General features: G+C 44.9%; 1 long non-coding RNA gene across 1 annotated transcript; it reads right to left on the bottom strand.

Moving 5' to 3' along the window:
- Nucleotides 1–8,935: 8,935 nt before the first annotated feature.
- Nucleotides 8,936–20,360, bottom strand: LOC120997061. The gene is made up of 3 exons (XR_005778058.1): nucleotides 20,320–20,360; nucleotides 13,594–13,597; nucleotides 8,936–9,241 (listed from the first exon to the last, which is right to left on the bottom strand). It is a non-coding gene; the product is annotated as an uncharacterized LOC120997061 (long non-coding RNA).
- Nucleotides 20,361–20,567: the final 207 nt, after the last annotated feature.

Genomic DNA, 20,567 nt, shown 5'->3' with positions numbered 1-20,567 from the left:
GGATAAGGACACTAATCAAATAATCCAGATGAGAAACTCAAAGTAAATAACATGATTATTTATTATTCTGTTATTGCCTGCAGCTTGTTTTATCAATTGACATTTCTGTATTTAATACCATATTTGAAGCCAGAGGAAGCAATAAGTCAAAATGGACTTTGGGGCTTCCGTGAGCCCTGCTTAGTCAGTATACCTTTTTTACATTGTGCTTATGCCTCTTTTGTATCTACTTAGTATTATACTGTTATCCTGAGATTGAGGTTGGTGTACATTTTGTGTCATGCATGATATACTGGGTGATTCAAAAAGGATGGTGCAGAAGTAAAGGCCTGTAGCCTTTAGAGAAAGTTATCCCCTTCCCACAGGATACCGCTACTGTTGAGACCCCCACCAATCATGAGAACGGAGGTCCTGTACCCTGTTGAGTCTCCCTAAATGGACGGAGAGGCTGGTTGGAAATGTGCACTCCTTCTCCATTCATGTCTATGGGAGAACCATACAGTAGCTAGCTGAGAACAGTGTCCATTAAAGGGGGACTCCACGAGGTTGTGATCCCAGTGTTGGACCCCCACCGATCGAATTTTTTTAACTGAAGTACCCCTTTAAAGTTAATAAATTATGCTCTTAAAAAATTAAAGCTGTGTTGTGATTGGTTGTATGGGCAACAAAGTCAGTTTTCTTCTAGACAGTTTTCATGAATCTGCCCCTTTGTGTACAGGTTAGTTTAAATCTGTACACAAAGGAGCAGGTTGACATGTTGAAATTTGCAAGAACGGCGTCTATTGTAAAAGTTCAATGAAATTTTCAGAATAAATTTCACGGATGAAGCAATTCTAAACCACTGGCTGTTTGTCATGGGAAAAGTCCAGACTGCACAAGGACTGCAGAAGAAACAGTGAACATAATTCGAGCCGTGTTACTATAATGGTTCGAGAAAGTTGACTAGGCCGACTAGTATAGAACTACTAGAGCCACAAACCACGGTGTGGTATATCTTAAGAAAACGCCTGTGTTGTAAGCCATACAGATTATAACTTCTTCAGGAGTTGAATCCAGATGACAAACCAAAATGCCATGACTTTTGCATTGACTTACAGGGCCAATTGGAAGAGAATTAATTCTCTGACAGGCTGGTGTTCAGTGATGAGACTACCTTTCACTTTAATGGGAAGGTCAATTGCCACAACATTAGAATCTGGGGCTCAGAAAACCCACGTGTCCTTATTGAGCATATGAGGGACTCACCCAAAGTAAACATGGTCTGTGTAATGATCAGGCCCAATGTCTAGCGTTTTTGAATCACCATGTATATCACTCTTTACAGGTAGGTATTGCTTTATAGTGTTTTTTTTTATCCATCTAGCTGGGCTTCAAGTTCATAGTTATATATCTGCCTTTATATTTATGTGTATTACCATATACAGGGAGTGCAGAATTATTAGGCAAATGAGTATTTTGACCACATCATCCTCTTTATGCATGTTGTCTTACTCCAAGCTGTATAGGCTCGAAAGCCTACTACCAATTAAGCATATTAGGTGATGTGCATCTCTGTAATGAGAAGGGGTGTGGTCTAATGACATCAACACCCTATATTAGGTGTGCATAATTATTAGGCAACTTCCTTTCCTTTGGCAAAATGGGTCAAAAGAAGGACTTGACAGGCTCAGAAAAGTCAAAAATAGTGAGATATCTTGCAGAGGGATGCAGAACTCTTAAAATTGCAAAGCTTCTGAAGCGTGATCATCGAACAATCAAGCGTTTCATTCAAAATAGTCAACAGGGTCGCAAGAAGCGTGTGGAAAAACCAAGGCGCAAAAAAATAACTGCCCATGAACTGAGAAAAGTCAAGCGTGCAGCTGCCAAGATGCCACTTGCCACCAGTTTGGCCATATTTCAGAGCTGCAACATCACTGGAGTGCCCAAAAGCACAAGGTGTGCAATACTCAGAGACATGGCCAAGGTAAGAAAGGCTGAAAGACGACCACCACTGAACAAGACACACAAGCTGAAACGTCAAGACTGGGCCAAGAAATATCTCAAGACTGATTTTTCTAAGGTTTTATGGACTGATGAAATGAGAGTGAGTCTTGATGGGCCAGATGGATGGGCCCGTGGCTGGATTGGTAAAGGGCAGAGAGCTCCAGTCCGACTCAGACGCCAGCAAGGTGGAGGTGGAGTACTGGTTTGGGCTGGTATCATCAAAGATGAGCTTGTGGGGCCTTTTCGGGTTGAGGATGGAGTCAAGCTCAACTCCCAGTCCTACTGCCAGTTTCTGGAAGACACCTTCTTCAAGCAGTGGTACAGGAAGAAGTCTGCATCCTTCAAGAAAAACATGATTTTCATGCAGGACAATGCTCCATCACACGCGTCCAAGTACTCCACAGCGTGGCTGGCAAGAAAAGGTATAAAAGAAGAAAATCTAATGACATGGCCTCCTTGTTCACCTGATCTGAACCCCATTGAGAACCTGTGGTCCATCATCAAATGTGAGATTTACAAGGAGGGAAAACAGTACACCTCTCTGAACAGTGTCTGGGAGGCTGTGGTTGCTGCTGCACGCAATGTTGATGGTGAACAGATCAAAACACTGACAGAATCCATGGATGGCAGGCTTTTGAGTGTCCTTGCAAAGAAAGGTGGCTATATTGGTCACTGATTTGTTTTTGTTTTGTTTTTGAATGTCAGAAATGTATATTTGTGAATGTTGAGATGTTATATTGGTTTCACTGGTAAAAATAAATAATTGAAATGGGTATATATTTGTTTTTTGTTAAGTTGCCTAATAATTATGCACAGTAATAGTCACCTGCACACACAGATATCCCCCTAAAATAGCTAAAACTAAAAACAAACTAAAAACTACTTCTATTTTTGGGTTCATTGAGAACATGGTTGTTGTTCAATAATAAAATTAATCCTCAAAAATACAACTTGCCTAATAATTCTGCACTCCCTGTATGTTTTTAACTTGAGATAAGTTATGTATGTAATAAAGATGAGGTTGATTTTGATAATATTTTGTGTTCTGTGTTGGCTATCTTGTTCTGAGATACTTACATGCTTGATTCTTGTCACATTAAAGGGGTTTTCCAGGAGTAGAATATTGATGCCCTATCCTTAATATCTGATTGTTGTTATGTTCATCAGTCATATGGACTATGTGCAGCTCTGTCTTATTTAAGTGAATAGACCTGAGGTGCAAAACCAAGCGCAACCACTATAGAACATACATCACTGTACTTGGAATGTTGTGAGGAGGCCATGGCCTCTTCAAACAGCTGATCAGTGGGGATGTCGGAATTCAGACCTCCACCAACCAGATCTTGATGACCTACCCTTAGCATAGGTCACCAATATTCTACTCACAGAAAACTTATGTGAAGTTTTGTTTGCATTTCAACACCATTTTACAGTTTCTGTAATTAGAGGTTAGCTGTGATCTTTGGTGAAACAATACCAATCTTCAATTCTCCTGCTGTGCCACCACAAGGGAAATGAAACAATATAGTATGACCAATAGATCAATGGGCTGTCTGTGTAATGCATAATCCATAGTGAGAGCTGCTCCTTGTGGCCACTCTCTGCTTTGGCTAATTGATGGAGATTGTGAACAACAGACTTACCTCTTTTAAATAAAAAGTTATTTGACATTGAATTTTTCAAAGTATACAACCCTTTTAATACTGCAAAATTGAGAATGCATCTCTGGGGTATAGTAGAGGATGTCAATGATGCACTGCCAAAGTGCACTGTTGACAATATCTCCAGGGTCTATTAAATTGTAAAAGCATCTATGTCTAGCGCCTCATGCACGAAAATGCTTGCAAAGCAAAACTGCATTATGTACTATATTTGTATATCTGGATACTTATATTTGGATTTGTTTAGATTTTTTTCTTGTCATTCATGTTGGTATATTCTGTCCATATATAGATATGAAGTTTTATGGTTTTATACAATTTTTACGGTACAATGGCCAAACTGGAAACAACATAGGTAATTATTCTTATAAAAAATGATATTGTATTTTATGGAGCACATTGAAAGCTGGTCCCTATTATTTCTGTTGACTGTTCACTTCTCTAGGGAACTGCTAATACTGCTGAGATGTAGTGTGTTTGGCCACTTTGCCCCTACTGGTTTGTTTCAGAAACCCCAGAGATTCAGTACAAGGTTTGTTTTGTAAACACAGTGAGTCAGAGTCATGAGGGACAGAGCTGCAGGAAGGAGACATCTTATGTGTCCAGAAGTCTAAGGCAAGTGGCATGTGTAATCTTTATAACTAGGAGGAATAGATAAGCAGAGCTTCGAGTATCTATATCCTTAAGATCAGCTAGTGAGGCTGGAGCGTATAAGAATAGATTGCCACCTGCTCCTCTTTATCTCCCTCACACAGAGCCAGTAGTTCTGCTCTGTGTTACTTATATATTCACAGAATCTAGCTAGTAATTGTAGTTAGGGATCAGTATATAGTTCAGGGTAGTGATAAGTTAGGCTTCCGACTGCCAACTAGATAGTTAGAGGCCTGGTTGCACTGGTAGATTAGTTGGCAGGTTAAGGACTCAGTGTTAGGGTAGTCAGGCCTGCATCTACTACTGATGCTGCTGCCATGTTTGCTGCTTGGAAGAAATCCTTTCATCATCGTCATTGTCTTCTTCTGATCGGCTGTCTGTAATCTGAAAGAAAACAAAAAGAGGAAACAGCAGCATCTTCAGTGCATTCTTTATTGGACGAGCTTCACAGAAAGTGTACCATAAAAACCAGACAGCAACGTTTGGGCTACATGGTAGCCTTTATCAAGCCTAGTACAGAGTGGCAATATCCACCCTTTTAAAGTGCATGCACTTCCATTAGCAATATGTAGGGTATTCCGATAGTCTAGCACACTGTGATTTGATGGCAGCACAGACTAGTGAATGGAATGGGAAGGCACAGCTGATGATGGATGATCATGTCACGCACAAGCATTACTATATAAAGCAGTGACTAAAAAATAAAAGTTAGTATTCATTTTATAATCCTTCTTAATGGGGACCTATGGGTTGCTCAAATTGACTGACCAAGACAGTTACTTAAAGAGGTGTCAAAAACACTGCGTATTTTTAGCCCATATTCCTGTTTTTCATGTTAGCACTTTTTCCTTCTCTGTTTCTCAGCATCAGTGCATGGCAGGATATTTATATGCAGAATTTCATGTTTTATAATCAAATCCTGCATTCTTTGCCCTGTAAAGTTTCACTGAGCTTGCTCTACTGGCCGCACTCTTTCCTCTGCAGTAGTCACTGCCCTACATTTCCCCTCTCCATATTAGCTAGGTGGCGCATGAAACATTACATTCTGGATTTGGTCAGAAAACCCAGCAGGAAGGTGATGAAAGCAGGAAGTTCTCCATGTAAACATCCTGCCAGGATGAAGTGATGCTGGGAACAGGGGAAGGAAACTGCTGACAGGAAAACAGGTTCATGGGGGCAAAATATGCATTGTTTGGGGTACTCTGGGTAGATAAAAAAAAAAAACATTATGAAACTAAAAAACTCTTTGAATGTGGCTAATTTTGTCCTACAAGTTGGGATTTACAGATATTTTCTACATAAAGGGCATTATTTTATTTCATACAGACCATTGCAGATAAAAATTTCTTTATTAAAGGGTTTTTCTTGTACAGTGAAACCTTTGAAGAGAGACTGTAAGCTATAAACAGCAACCGTAGAAAGATCAGATTTTATAATTAGGTCTGTTAATTACCTGGTAAAAGGAAAGCGTATCAAATGGAAAAGTCACCACATTACCATCAGGCTTATAACCCAGAAGGCTGACTGCTTGCCATAGCTCCCAGAAGAGGCTTTAAATGTACCACCGAACAGCGACAAACAGTGATTAATTACTAGGTTGAAAACCAATTTACTTTAAATAGTGCTAACACTTTGAATTCCATTTCTTTCACATTTGCTCTTTTCGAAGGCAGGCCTTATCTACTAATATAGCAAATATTTTTTCCCCAAGCTATTGCATTTGACTGTTGATATACTATACTCCGATATATTTTATCTTTGTCCTCAGAAATATAAATTGGGAATGTCATATATTTCTAATGTACAGTTTATCCAAGGTTCTTCTGAAACTACATAATAAAATATGAAGACAGCTGGGAGTAAATGAATTTGATACAAGACTGACCTTAAGCAAGCAATTGTGGACTCGGAACATTGACAAGAGACCTGCCGTCTCTCTACATCTTCATACTGCAGGAGCCCACATTCCATTAAGAAAAGATCTGTTTATCATGCAGTCCTCTATTCTAGCAAATAATTGGTGCACATGAACCCATTATACTATGATTAAAGAGGTTGTCTCCTTTACACCAAGCAATGAAAGGTGAGAACCTTCTTTTCATCCCCTTCTATTAGTTAAACATTAAGACTGACACAAAGCATCATTAAGGCAAAGAATAGGTTAACAACACCTTTAGGTATGTGAATATCGTTGACTCTAAGGCCTCATGCACACAAATGCACGCTGGCCTTTCTGTGCATTGGGGACCGCAATTTGCAGTCAATAATGCACGGGCACCATCTGTGCGGTTGCCACATATGGATGCAGACCCATTTAACTTGAATGGGTCTGTGATCCATCTGCACCTGCACTTTTTAGGTGAATGGGTAACACGAGCACAGCCGAGCAACGGCCGTATGCATGAGACCTAAGAGGCATAACTTGATAGGAACACCAACATAAGGCCCCTTTCACACGGGCGAGTATTCCGCGCGGATGCGATGCGTGAGTTGAACGCATTGCACCCGCACTGAATACCGACCCATTCATTTCTATGGGGCTGTTCACATGAGCGGTGATTTTCACGCATCACTTGTGCGTTGCCTGAAAATCGCAGCATGCTCTATATTCAGCATTTTTCACGCAACGCATGCCCCATAGAAGTGAATGGGGTTGCGTGAAAATCGCAAGCATCTGCAAACAAGTGCGGATTTTCACGCACGGTTGCTAGGAGACGATAGGGATGGAGACCCGATCATTATTATTTTCCCTTATAACATGGTTATAAGGGAAAATAATAGCATTCTGAATACAGAATGCATAGTAAAATATCGCTAGAGGGGTTAAAAAAAAATAAAAAAGAATTTAACTCACCTTAATCCACTTGCTCGCGCTGCCGGCATCTCGTCTGTCTCCTTCTTTGTTGAACAGGACCTGTGGTGAGCATTCATTCCAGGACCTGTGGTGACGTCACTCCGGTCATCACATGATCCATCACATGATCTTTTACCATGGTGATGGATCATGTGATGACCGGAGTGACGTCACCACAGGTCCTGGAATGAATGCTCACCACAGGTCCTGTTCTTCTGTGAAGAAGTTTGGGTACCAAACATGCGCGATTTTTTTCACACGAGTGCAAAACGCATTACAATGTTTTGCACTCTTGCGGAAAAATCGCGGGTGTTCCCGTAACGCACCCGCACATTTTCCCGCAACCCCCATCTGAAAGAGGCCGAACTCCTAAGTATAGAATACATTGAGATTTAAATGAATAAATTACAAGTTTTACTGACTCTTTTTCCCATGAATCTACTTATCAATCTGCTCAGCTCCTCCTGCTCTATAACATACTGCCTGCAGATTACACAGCACTTTCATGATGAAAGGTTACTTTACATAGGACGAATTAAGACATTTGGTCATTTATTATGACCCCCTACACCATAAACTGGCATAAAAAGTTTCAACGGTTTGCAACTTTTTGAACGCCACATGGTGATTGTATGCTGCTCTCACCACTTTCTGTAAAGTGGGAGTGGTGGGATAGGATCGGGGCATGCAGTGGGCGGGACCATCTGCCCCAGCACATTCACTATCATTAATGCCAGTTTACTGGTGTAAATGATGGCTGAAATCTTCTAAAGCAATTTAAAGAGGACCTGTCACCTCGCCTGATATGTCAGTTTTAGTAACTACTTACATCCCCTTGTAATAACAATTCTGGAGCAGAGCTTTACGTCAGTCTTTGTTATCCCCCATGCAGCAGGTGGATATGCTTATTTTATGATGAGGCACAGACTTTGTCATAAATTAGGCACATCCTCCAGCAGTCCATGCGTCTAGACCAAAATCTACTCCAGTAAAATGGCCTAAATGATAGCGGCTGTGCCCACCCACACCTAACACTCACTTATTTCAGAAAGTGGTGAGGGCAGCGTACAAATTTAGGCGCAGTGGCATTCAAAAAGTCGCAAACTGCAGGCTTGCAACTTTTTAAAGACATTTTCTAGAGTAGGGGATTATAATAAATGACCCCCATTGACTGCAAATAAACAATGATGGTTCAATGATTTGCCCAAGAGCATGGCGGTGATTGCTGGTACTGTTCATGACATCACAACAGCAAGTCTCACCAAGTCGGTTATCAGACTAGGAGGTGGATCTATTAAACAGTACAAGTAACTTGGCATAACTGAGGCAGCTTGACTTTGCCCATCAAATGAAATTCTTGTGTTCAGAAGTAAAATATATAATACGTGATGACAGCACAGCAAAATGGCTTTGCGTAAAATGAAGTTATATATAATAGCAATCTGTGTGAACAGCTGTAGCTTAATTACATTGTGCAGTTTGTTCTGTAGTACATCTAATTAAATGGTGGCAAGGATATTGGGTTTAATAGTAATACACTGTGTTCTTCACATTATATCCTGCATAAAATTGTGTCCATTCTCAGGGACATACAGTATTATACACTGACTTCTCTCTATATGCTAGAGAACAGCAATTGTGAGACTGTTAGACCCTATAAAATGTTTGTTCCTCGCAGCATGCATGGTTACTGAATAGTAACATAGTTTATAAGGCCAAAAAAAGACATCTGTCCATTTAGTTCGGCCTGTTATCCTGAAAGTTGATCCAGAGGAAGGCAAAAAAAAACAACTGTAAGGTAGAAGCAAATTTTCCCCACTTAAGGGGAAAAGAATTCCTCCCTGACTCCAATCATGAATCAGAATAACCCCCTGGATCAACGACCCCTCTCTAGTAGCTATAGCCTGTAATATTATTACACTCCAGAAATACATCCAGGCCCCTCTGGAATTCTTTTAGTGAATTCACCATCACCACCTCCTCAGGCAGAGAGTTCCATAGTCCCACTGCTCTTACCGAAAAGAATTCTTTTCTATGTTTGTGTGCAAACCTTCTTTCCTCCAGACGCAGAGGATGTCCCCTCATCACAGTCCTGGTGTCACGACCATGGTTATGGTCGTGACTCCTGATCCGCATGCAGTTGCCTGCGGTTTGGTTTTTGTCAATCACATGGTGAGGGCGGCTGGATTGTTGCCTCACATGTGGTTGCCGCTGGCAACATGTTTGTGCTTGGCAGCTTGCTGCAATCTGCATGCAGTTACACCTGGCAACCTGTCTTTGTAGGTGTGCCGTTTTATATGTTTGGTGTGCACGAAGTTTGGGTGTGTGCACTGTGATAGTTTCCCTTCACTTGTGGCTGCCCGAGGCAACGTGTTGTATTCTGTACATGTGGTGGCAGTGTCTCAGCCTTCTGGCTGACTTCCAGGACACGGTTGCCACGCATGTCGTTGCCTGCGATAACAGCTGCAGTGTGATAAGGGTTTGTACACTTCCCCTGTATGTGGCTATTTTCCCTTGCCTGGTCTAGGAAGGGTTAACTCCCTTCTGTGTGTGTAAACACTGGGTGTGTCTGTGTGGATGTGGCCACTTTGGGCTATATAGCCTCAGTTGAGACCTGATGTCTGAGGGGTACTCCAGCCTTGTTTGTAAGCTGGAGGCACCCTCCTGGTCCCTTATACCATCTGCCAGTGAGGGCCACCCTTGTGGTCATAGATGTTGTTATGTGATGTTAAGTTTATGTTTATGTGGTGTCTGTTATTAGTGCAGCTATGGTTCTGGCTTCCTGTGTGTTTATGTGTGCTGTGTCCTTTTATGTCTGTGTGTGGACTTCAGCACTTGTGTCCAGGGATCCAGTCAGTGTGTCTGTGGCAGGTAGGGGTGGAAGTCTTTCACTCTCCTGCCATATCCATAGTCTGTTTATGTTTATATCCCCTTGCAGCTCGGCCAGTTTAGACTCCTGTTTCTCCGCATCCAGGAGGAACAGGTGGTCTACCCAGCTCCTAGTTCAGGGATCGGCGGAGGGTGAGTAGGGATCCGAGGTTCCGGAGCATGAGCCCTCCTACCATCAAGGTCGGCTCATGCAGCTAGGAGTCAGGGTCAGATTAGGGATGCGTTAGGAGTAGAGTTGAGCGAACACCTGGATGTTCGGGTTCGACGAGTTCGGCCGAACTTTCGAAAAATGTTCGGGTTCGGGATCCGAACTCGACCCGAACTTCATCCCGAACCCGAACCCCATAGAAGTCAATGGGGACCCGAACTTTTGGGCACTAAAAAGGCTGTAAAACACACCCGGAAAGGGCTAGAGGGCTGCAAAAGGCAGCAAAATGTAGTTAAATCCCCTGCAAACAAATGTAGATAGGGAAATGATGAGTTAACATAAAATAAATAAAAATTAAACAATATTAATTGGAGTGAGGTCCCATAGCACAGAATCAGGCTTCAAGTCACCCACCAATGGAGAAGGTCACTTACTATTATTTTGACCACAGCACCCAGACAAAGGAGAGAGGTCCCACAGCAGAGAACCAGGCATCATATCACCCACCACAGGAGTAGGCCACCATTTAGTTACTTTGACCCCTACACCCAGACGGAGGAGAGAGGTTACACAGCAGAGAATCAGGCATTTAGATCACCCACCACAGGAGTAGGCCACCATTGAATCAGACCCCGGCAACCATGTCAGATGGCACAAGCATAAGCTTTATATCAATCAGCACAGGAGAAGGCGACTTTGACAGACTTTGACCCCTACACCCGGACGGAGGAGAGAGGTTTCAAAGCAGAGAATCAGGCATTTAGATCACCCACCACAGGAGTAGGCCCCAATTTAATGGGACCCCGGCAACCATGTCAGATGGCACAACCATCAGCTTCATATCAATCAGCACAGGAGAAGGCGACTTTGAAAGACTTTGACCCCTACACCCAGACGGAGGAGAGAGGTTTCACAGCAGAGAATCAGGCATTTAGATCACCCACCACAGGAGTAGGCCCCCATTGAATCAGACCCTGGCAACCATGTCAGATGGCACAACCATCAGCTTTATATCAATCAGCACAGGAGAAGGCGACTTTGAAAGACTTTGACCCCTACACCCAGATGGAGGAGAGAGGTTTCACAGCAGAGAATCAGACATCATATCAACCACCACAGGAGAAGCCACCATTTAGTTACTTTGACCCCTGCACCCAGGAAGAGGAGAGAGGCACCACAGCACATATTCTGGCATCATATCAGCCACCACAGGAGAAGCCACCATTGAGTTACTTTGACCCCCGCACCCAGGAAGAGGAGAGAGGCACCACAGCACATATTCTGGCATCATATCAGCCACCACAGGAGAAGCCACCATTGAGTTACTTTGACCCCCGCACCCAGGAAGAGGAGAGAGGCACCACAGCACATATTCTGGCATCATATCAGCCACCACAGGAGAAGCCACCATTGAGTTACTTTGACCCCTGCACCCAGGAAGAGGAGAGAGGCCCCACAGCACATATTCTGGCATCATATCAGCCACCACAGGAGAAGCCACCATTTAGTTACTTTGACCCCTTCACCCAAACAGAGGAGAGAGGTTCCACATCAGAGAATCAGGCATCATATCAACCACCACAGGAGTAGGCCACAATTTAATGGGACCCCGGCAACCATGTCAGATGGCACAACCATCAGCTTCATATCAATCAGCACAGGAGAAGGCGACTTTGAAAGACTTTGACCCCTACACCCAGACGGAGGAGAGAGGTTTCACAGCAGAGAATCAGGCATTTAGATCACCCACCACAGGAGTAGGCCCCCATTGAATCAGACCCTGGCAACCATGTCAGATGGCACAACCATCAGCTTTATATCAATCAGCACAGGAGAAGCCACCATTGAGTTACTTTGACCCCTGCACCCAGGAAGAGGAGAGAGGCCCCACAGCACATATTCTGGCATCATATCAGCCACCACAGGAGAAGCCACCATTGAGTTACTTTGACCCCCGCACCCAGGAAGAGGAGAGAGGCACCACAGCACATATTCTGGCATCATATCAGCCACCACAGGAGAAGCCACCATTGAGTTACTTTGACCCCTGCACCCAGGAAGAGGAGAGAGGCCCCACAGCACATATTCTGGCATCATACTAACCACCACAGGAGAAGCCACCATTGAGTTACTTTGACCCCTGCACCCAGGAAGAGGAGAGAGGCCCCACAGCACATATTCTGGCATCATATCAGCCACCACAGGAGAAGCCACCATTGAGTTACTTTGACCCCCGCACCCAGGAAGAGGAGAGAGGCACCACAGCACATATTCTGGCATCATATCAGCCACCACAGGAGAAGCCACCATTGAGTTACTTTGACCCCTGCACCCAGGAAGAGGAGAGAGGCCCCACAGCACATATTCTGGCATCATATCAGCCACCACAGGAGAAGCCACCATTTAGTTACTTTGACCCCTGCACCCAGGAAGAGGAGAGAGGCACCACAGCACATATTCTGGCATCATATCAGCCACCACAGGAGAAGCCACCATTTAGTTACTTTGACCCCTTCACCCAAACAGAGGAGAGAGGTTCCACATAAGAGAATCAGGCATCATATCAACCACCACAGGAGTAGGCCACAATTTAGTTTATTTGACCCCTGCACCCAGGAAGAGGAGAGAGGCCCCACAGCACATATTCTGGCATCATATCACACACCACAGGAGAAGGCCTCTTTCAGTGATTTAGGCCTTTGGACCCAGACAGAGGAGAGAGGTCAGAGATTAGCTTCATATCCCCCAGCACAGCAGAAGACCGCTTTATTTGACTTAGGCCTCAGCACCCAGACAGAAGACAGAGGTAGCATGGCAGAGGTTATGGCTTCATGTCACCCGTTAGTTTAACCGGCCACTTTCATCTGGTTAGGCCCCGGCGCCCAGACAGAGAAGAGTTTCATTCAACTGTGGGTTTCATAAAATTTGTATCAAATAAAGAAGTGGCCCGTAGCACAACAAGACATGTTTTAGGCAGTTAATAAGGACTACTCTGCACAAGGGAGGGACAGGTCCTGTGGGATCCATGCCTGGTTCATCTTTATGAAGGTCAGCTTGACCACGTTGGCTGTGGACAGGCGGCTGCGCTTGTCAGTAATGACGCCCCCTGCCGTGCTGAATACGCGTTCAGATAAAACGCTGGCCGCCGGGCATGAAAGCACCTCCTAGGCATAACATGCTAACTCTGGCCACGTGGACAATTTCGAAACCCAGTAGTTGAATGGGGCCGAACCATCCGTCAGGATGTGGAGGGGTGTGCAGACATACTGTTCAACCATGTTAGTGAAATGCTGCCTCCTGCTAACACGTTCCGTATCAGGTGTCGGTGCAGATAGCTGTGGCGTGGAGACAAAACTTTTCCACATTTCTGCCATGCTAACCCTGCCCTCAGATGAGCTGGCCGTGACACAGCTGCGTTGGCGACCTCTTGCCACTCCTCTGCCTTCACCTTCCACCTGTTCCCCTGTGACATGTGGGAATGCTCTCAAGAGCGCCTCTATCAGCGTGCGCTTGTACTCGCGCATCTTACGGTCGCGCTCCAGTTCAGGAATTAAAGTGGGCACATTGTCTTTATACCGGGGATCCAGCAGGGTGGCCACCCAGTAGTCTGCACACGTTAAAACGTGGGCAACTCTGCTGTCGTTGCGCAGGCATTGGAGCATATATTCGCTCATGTGGGCCAGGCTACCCATGGGTAAGGACAAGCTGTCCTCTGTGGGAGGCGTATCGTCATCGTCCACCGTATCCCCCCAGCCACGCACCAGTGATGGGCCTGGGCTGCCACCCCGCTGTGAACTTGCGTCATCCTCGTCCCCCTCCACCTCCTCCTCCTCATCCTCCTCGTCCTCCAGTACAGTGCCTTGGCTGGCGACTTGTGAACCTGTCCTCTGCTGCTTAAACAAACCTCCCTCTGAGCCACTTCGAACAGACTGGCCCGAAAGTGTTAGAAACGAGCCCTCATCCTCCTCCTCCTCCTCCACCTGGGCCACCTCCTCTAACATCATTGCCCTAAGTGTTTTCTCAAGGAGACATAGAAGTGGTATTGTAACGCTGATAACAGTGTCATCGCCACTGGCCATGTTGGTGGAGTACTCGAAACAGCGCAGCAGGGCACACAGGTCTCGCATGGAGGCCCAATCATTGGTGGTGAAGTGGTGCTGTTCGGCAGTACGACTGACGCGAGCGTGCTGCAGCTGAAACTCCACTATGGCCTGCTGCTGCTCGCACAGTCTCTCCAGCATGTGCAAGGTGGAGTTCCACCGGGTGGGCACGTCGCATATGAGGCGGTGAGCGGGAAGGCCGAAGTTCCGCTGTAGCGCAGACAGGCGAGCAGCGGCAGGATGTGAACGGCGGAAGCGCGCACAGACGGCCCGCACTTTATGCAGCAGCTCTGACATGTTGGGGTAGTGGTGAATGAACCTCTGCACCACCAAGTTCAGCACATGCGCCAGGCAAGGGATGTGCGTCAAACCGGCTAGTCCCAGAGCTGCCACGAGATTTCGCCCATTATCGCATACCACCAGGCCTGGCTTGAGGCCCACCGGCAGAAACCACTCGTCGGTCTGTTGTTCAATACCCCGCCACAACTCCTTTGCGCTGTGGGGCCTGTCCCCGAAACATATGAGTTTCAGAATGGCCTGCTGACGTTTACCCCGGGCTGTGCTGAAGTTGGTGGTGAAGATGTGTGGCTGACCGGATGAGCTGGTGGAAGCAGTGGAGGAGGAAGCCGAGTAGGAGGAGGAGGCTACAGGAGGCATAGAATGATGCCCTGCGATCCTAGGGGGCGGAAGGACGTGCGCCAAGGAACTGTCCGCCGGGGGCCCAGCCGCCACTACATTCATCCAGTGTGCAGTTAGTGAGATATAGCGTCCCTGGCCGTGCTTACTGGTCCACGTATCTGTGGTTAGGTGGACCTTGCCACAAATGGCGTTGCGCAGTGCACACTTGATTTTATCGGACACTTGCATGTGCAGGGAAGGCACGGCTGTCTTGGAGAAGTAGTGGCGGCTGGGAACCACATACTGCGGGACAGCCATGGCCATCAGCTGTTTGAAGCTGTCTGTGTCCACCAGCCGGAATGACAGCATTTCAAAGGCCAGCAGTTTAGAAATGCTGGCGTTCAGGCCAAGGGCTCGAGGGTGACTCGGGGGGAATTTGCGCTTCCTCTCTAAGGTTTGAGATATTGAGAGCTGAACGCTGCTGTGTGATATAGTGGAGACGCTAGTTGACGGTGGCGGTGGTGGTGGTGTCGGTGGCACATCCTCTGTTTGCTGCTCGGCAGGTGGCAACATTCCTCTCGAGGCGGAAGCCGAGGCAGCAGCGGTAGAGGGAGCAGGGGGAGCCTCAGCGAGTGCCTGGTTTTTAAGGTGTGTACCCCACTGCAGTTCATGCTTTGCATGTAGATGCCTGGTCATGCAGGTTGTGCTGAGGTTCAGAACGTTAATGCCTCGCCTCAGGCTCTGATGGCAGAGCGTGCAAGTCACTCGGGTCTTGTCGGTAGGACATTGTTTAAAGAAGTGCCATGCCAGGGAACTCTTTGAAGCTGCCTTTGTGGGGCTGGGTCCCTGTTGGCGATGTCCAGTAGCAGGCGAACTCTGGGGGCGGCGGCTCGTCTGCTTTGGCCCCCTGCTCCCTCTTTGGCTTCGCTGTTGTCTCGGTCTCACCACTACCTCTTCCTCTGAACTGTGAAAGTCATCGCCACGACCTTCAGTCCATGTGGGGTCTAAGACCTCATCGTCCTCTGCATCGTCTTCCACCCAGTCTCCCTCCCTGACCTCCTCCTGTTCAGTCTGCACACTGCAAAAAGACGCGGCAGTGGGCACCTGTGTTTCGTCATCATCAGAGAGTCGGTGACTCTGCTGTGGTGGTATTCCCATGTCCTCTTCATCTGGAGACATAAGTGGTTGTGCGTCAGTGCATGGTATGTCTTCCTCCACTGGGGAAGGGCTAGGTGGACGCCCCTGGGAAACCCTGGAAGCAGAGTCTTCAAACAGAAGAAGAGACTGCTGCATAACTTGTGGCTCAGACCGTTTCCCTGATATGCTTGGGGGTGATGTGACAGACTGATGGGCTTGGTTTTCAGGTGCCACCTGTGCGCTTTCCGCAGAAGACTGGGTGGAAGACCATGTGGTGAACGTGCTGGAAGCACTGTCGGCCACCCAATCGATTAATGCCTGTACCTGCTCAGGCCTTACCATCCTAAGAGCGGCATTGGGCCCCACGAGATATTGCGGTACATTCTGCCGGCTAGTTGAGGGAGTTCGTTCCCTACTGTGTGCGCCTGGGGCCGAACGGCCACGTCCTCTACCAGCAACAGAGGCTCCACGGACACCACCACGACCGCGTCCTCGTCCCTTAATAGTATTTTTCTTCATTGTTGCGATTCAACTCGCACCACAATGAAATATATTATTTTTTATAAGCAAAATCCCCTCACTGGAATACTTTCAGTCTTTTGACTGTATGGATTACAGATGGAATGACTGTTATATGTGAGTACCGCTTTCTTTGACAGATTCTAGTATGGGTACATATATGTTTTCCCAACCCCAGCACATTAGTTTGCTAATTCCAGATGTATGAAACGCAGGCCTAACTGTATCTAGTATATTGAACGCCAGATAAACTAACTTGGCCTTTTTTAAATAAAAAAAATCCCCTCACTGGAATACTTTCAGTCTTTTGACTGTATGGATTACAGATGGAATGACTGTTATATGTGAGTACCGCTTTCTTTGACAGATTCTAGTATGGGTACATATATGTTTTCCCAACCCCAGCACATTAGTTTGCTAATTCCAGATGTATGAAACGCAGGCCTAACTGTATCTAGTATATTGAACGCCAGATAAACTAACTTGGCCTTTTTTAAATAAAAAAAAAATTCCCTCACTGGAATACTTTCAGTCTTTTGACTGTATGGATTACAGATGGAATGACTGTTATATGTGAGTACCGCTTTCTTTGACAGATTCTAGTATGGGTACATATATGTTTTCCCAACCCCAGCACATTAGTTTGATAATTCCAGATGTATGAAACGCAGGCCTAACTGTATCTAGTACAGTGTATTGAACGCCAGATAAACTAACTTGGCCTTTTTTAAATAAAAAAAATCCCCTCACTGGAATACTTTCAGTCTTTTGACTGTATGGATTACAGATGGAATGACTGTTATATGTGAGTACCGCTTTCTTTGACAGATTCTAGTATGGGTACATATATGTTTTTCCAACCCCAGCACATTAGTTTGCTAATTCCAGATGTATGAAACGCAGGCCTAACTGTATCTAGTATATTGAACGCCAGATAAACTAACTTGGCCTTTTTTAAATAAAAAAAATTCCCTCACTGGAATACTTTCAGTCTTTTGACTGTATGGATTACAGATGGAATGACTGTTATATGTGAGTACCGCTTTCTTTGACAGATTCTAGTATGGGTACATATATGTTTTCCCAACCCCAGCACATTAGTTTGCTAATTCCAGATGTATGAAACGCAGGCCTAACTGTATCTAGTATATTGAACGCCAGATAAACTAACTTGGCCTTTTTTAAATAAAAAAAATTCCCTCACTGGAATACTTTTAGTCTTTTGACTGTATGGATTACAGATGGAATGACTGTTATATGTGAGTACCGCTTTCTTTGACAGATTCTAGTATGGGTACATATATGTTTTCCCAACCCCAGCACATAAGTTTGCTAATTCCAGATGTATGAAACGCAGGCCTAACTGTATCTAGTATATTGAACGCCAGATAAACTAACTTGGCCTTTTTTAAATAAAAAAAATCCCCTCACTGGAATACTTTCAGTCTTTTGACTGTATGGATTACAGATGGAATGACTGTTATATGTGAGTACCGCTTTCTTTGACAGATTCTAGTATGGGTACATATATGTTTTCCCAACCCCAGCACATTAGTTTGCTAATTCCAGATGTATGAAACGCAGGCCTAACTGTATCTAGTATATTGAACGCCAGATAAACTAACTTGGCCTTTTTTAAATAAAAAAAATCCCCTCACTGGAATACTTTCAGTCTTTTGACTGTATGGATTACAGATGGAATGACTGTTATATGTGAGTACCGCTTTCTTTGACAGATTCTAGTATGGGTACATATATGTTTTCCCAACCCCAGCACATTAGTTTGCTAATTCCAGATGTATGAAACGCAGGCCTAACTGTATCTAGTATATTGAACGCCAGATAAACTAACTTGGCCTTTTTTAAATAAAAAAAATCCCCTCACTGGAATACTTTCAGTCTTTTGACTGTATGGATTACAGATGGAATGACTGTTATATGTGAGTACCGCTTTCTTTGACAGATTCTAGTATGGGTACATATATGTTTTCCCAACCCCAGCACATTAGTTTGCTAATTCCAGATGTATGAAACGCAGGCCTAACTGTATCTAGTATATTGAACGCCAGATAAACTAACTTGGCCTTTTTTAAATAAAAAAAATCCCCTCACTGGAATACTTTCAGTCTTTTGACTGTATGGATTACAGATGGAATGACTGTTATATGTGAGTACCGCTTTCTTTGACAGATTCTAGTATGGGTACATATATGTTTTCCCAACCCCAGCACATTAGTTTGCTAATTCCAGATGTATGAAACGCAGGCCTAACTGTATCTAGTATATTGAACGCCAGATAAACTAACTTGGCCTTTTTTAAATAAAAAAAAAATTCCCTCACTGGAATACTTTCTGTCTTTTGACTGTATGGATTACAGATGGAATGACTGTTATATGTGAGTACCGCTTTCTTTGACAGATTCTAGTATGGGTACATATATGTTTTCCCAACCCCAGCACATTAGTTTGCTAATTCCAGATGTATAAAACGCAGGCCTAACTGTATCTAGTATATTGAACGCCAGATAAACTAACTTGGCCTTTTTTAAATAAAAAAAATCCCCTCACTGGAATACTTTCAGTCTTTTGACTGTATGGATTACAGATGGAATGACTGTTATATGTGAGTACCGCTTTCTTTGACAGATTCTAGTATGGGTACATATATGTTTTCCCAACCCCAGCACATTAGTTTGCTAATTCCAGATGTATGAAACGCAGGCCTAACTGTATCTAGTATATTGAACGCCAGATAAACTAACTTGGCCTTTTTTAAATAAAAAAAAAATTCCCTCACTGGAATACTTTATGGCTTTTCACTGTATGGATTACAGGTGGACTGGTATTAGTAGGGGTGACACAAGCACACCCAAGTCCCTGATGTAGGATTTCTATGGCACAGACCACTATTACAAGTGATTAATGGACGTTGGGAGAGATTGTGCTGCAGCACTAGTCCCAAGATGGCCGCCGCCTATCAGCCCAGTAACATGTGCCACAAAATGGTCTGCACAACCTTTAAAAAAAATAGCCTTGGACTGTGCTGCTAAATCGCTATTGGTCTGAATCCCAGGTGTAGATGTCTGACTTGTTTGGAGCTTTGGAATGCACACTGTGGCAGCTTCTGCTGCAGCACTACAAGTCGCAAAATGGCGGCCGGCGGTCAGCCCAGGTACATGTGGATGGAAAAATCACTCTGGCCACTCTAAAAATAGCCAATCCCTATCAAAAAAGCAGCTCAGCTGCAGTTGTTCAGATGAATCACAGGTGGAGGAGAGAAATTTGCTTCCAGTTATTCAATTATCCCTGCCTATTCTCGCCCTAGCATCAGCTGCGTCTATCCCTGTTCTATTCACATCGGGAGTGAGCACGTCCCGACGTGCGCACAAGCTTATAAAGAGGCTGAGTCACATGCTGCACTTGGCCAATCACAGCCTTGCCAATAGTAGGCATGGCTGCGATGGCATCTTAGGGCAAGTAGTATGATGCATGTTGATTGGCTGCTTTGCAGCCTTTCAAAATGCGCCAAAATACATGCCGAACGACGAACCCGAACCCGAACTTTTACGAAAAAGTTCGGGTTCGGGTCCGTGTCACGAACACCCCAAAATTCGGTACGGACCCGAACTATGCTCGAACTGTTCGCTCAACACTAGTTAGGAGGTGACCTGCTCCCTAATTCTGTTGTTTCTGGCCTAGTAGCTTCCAAACATCTTCTGGCATTGCACGGCTGAGGGTTTCCCCATCCTTAGCCCTGACACCTGGGGATAAATAGATGATGGGAGAGATCTCTGTATTGAACCCTTATATATTATACACTGTTATTAGATCTCCCCTAATTTTGATCATCTTTCAGGGTACTGTAGTCCTCCCATTCCAGTTATTACTTTAGTTGTCCTCCTCTGAACCCTCTCCAGCTCTGTTATGTCTGCCTTGTTCACAGGAGCCCAGAACTGTACACAGTACTCCATGTGTGGTCTGACTAGTGATTTGTAAAGTGGTAGGAC

This window comes from Bufo bufo, chromosome 4 (assembly GCF_905171765.1).
Source record: "Bufo bufo chromosome 4, aBufBuf1.1, whole genome shotgun sequence".
Classification (NCBI taxonomy): Eukaryota; Metazoa; Chordata; class Amphibia; order Anura; family Bufonidae; genus Bufo; species Bufo bufo.
The sequence above is the reverse complement of the archived record's forward strand: the minus strand, read 5'-3'. Positions and strand labels throughout refer to the sequence as shown.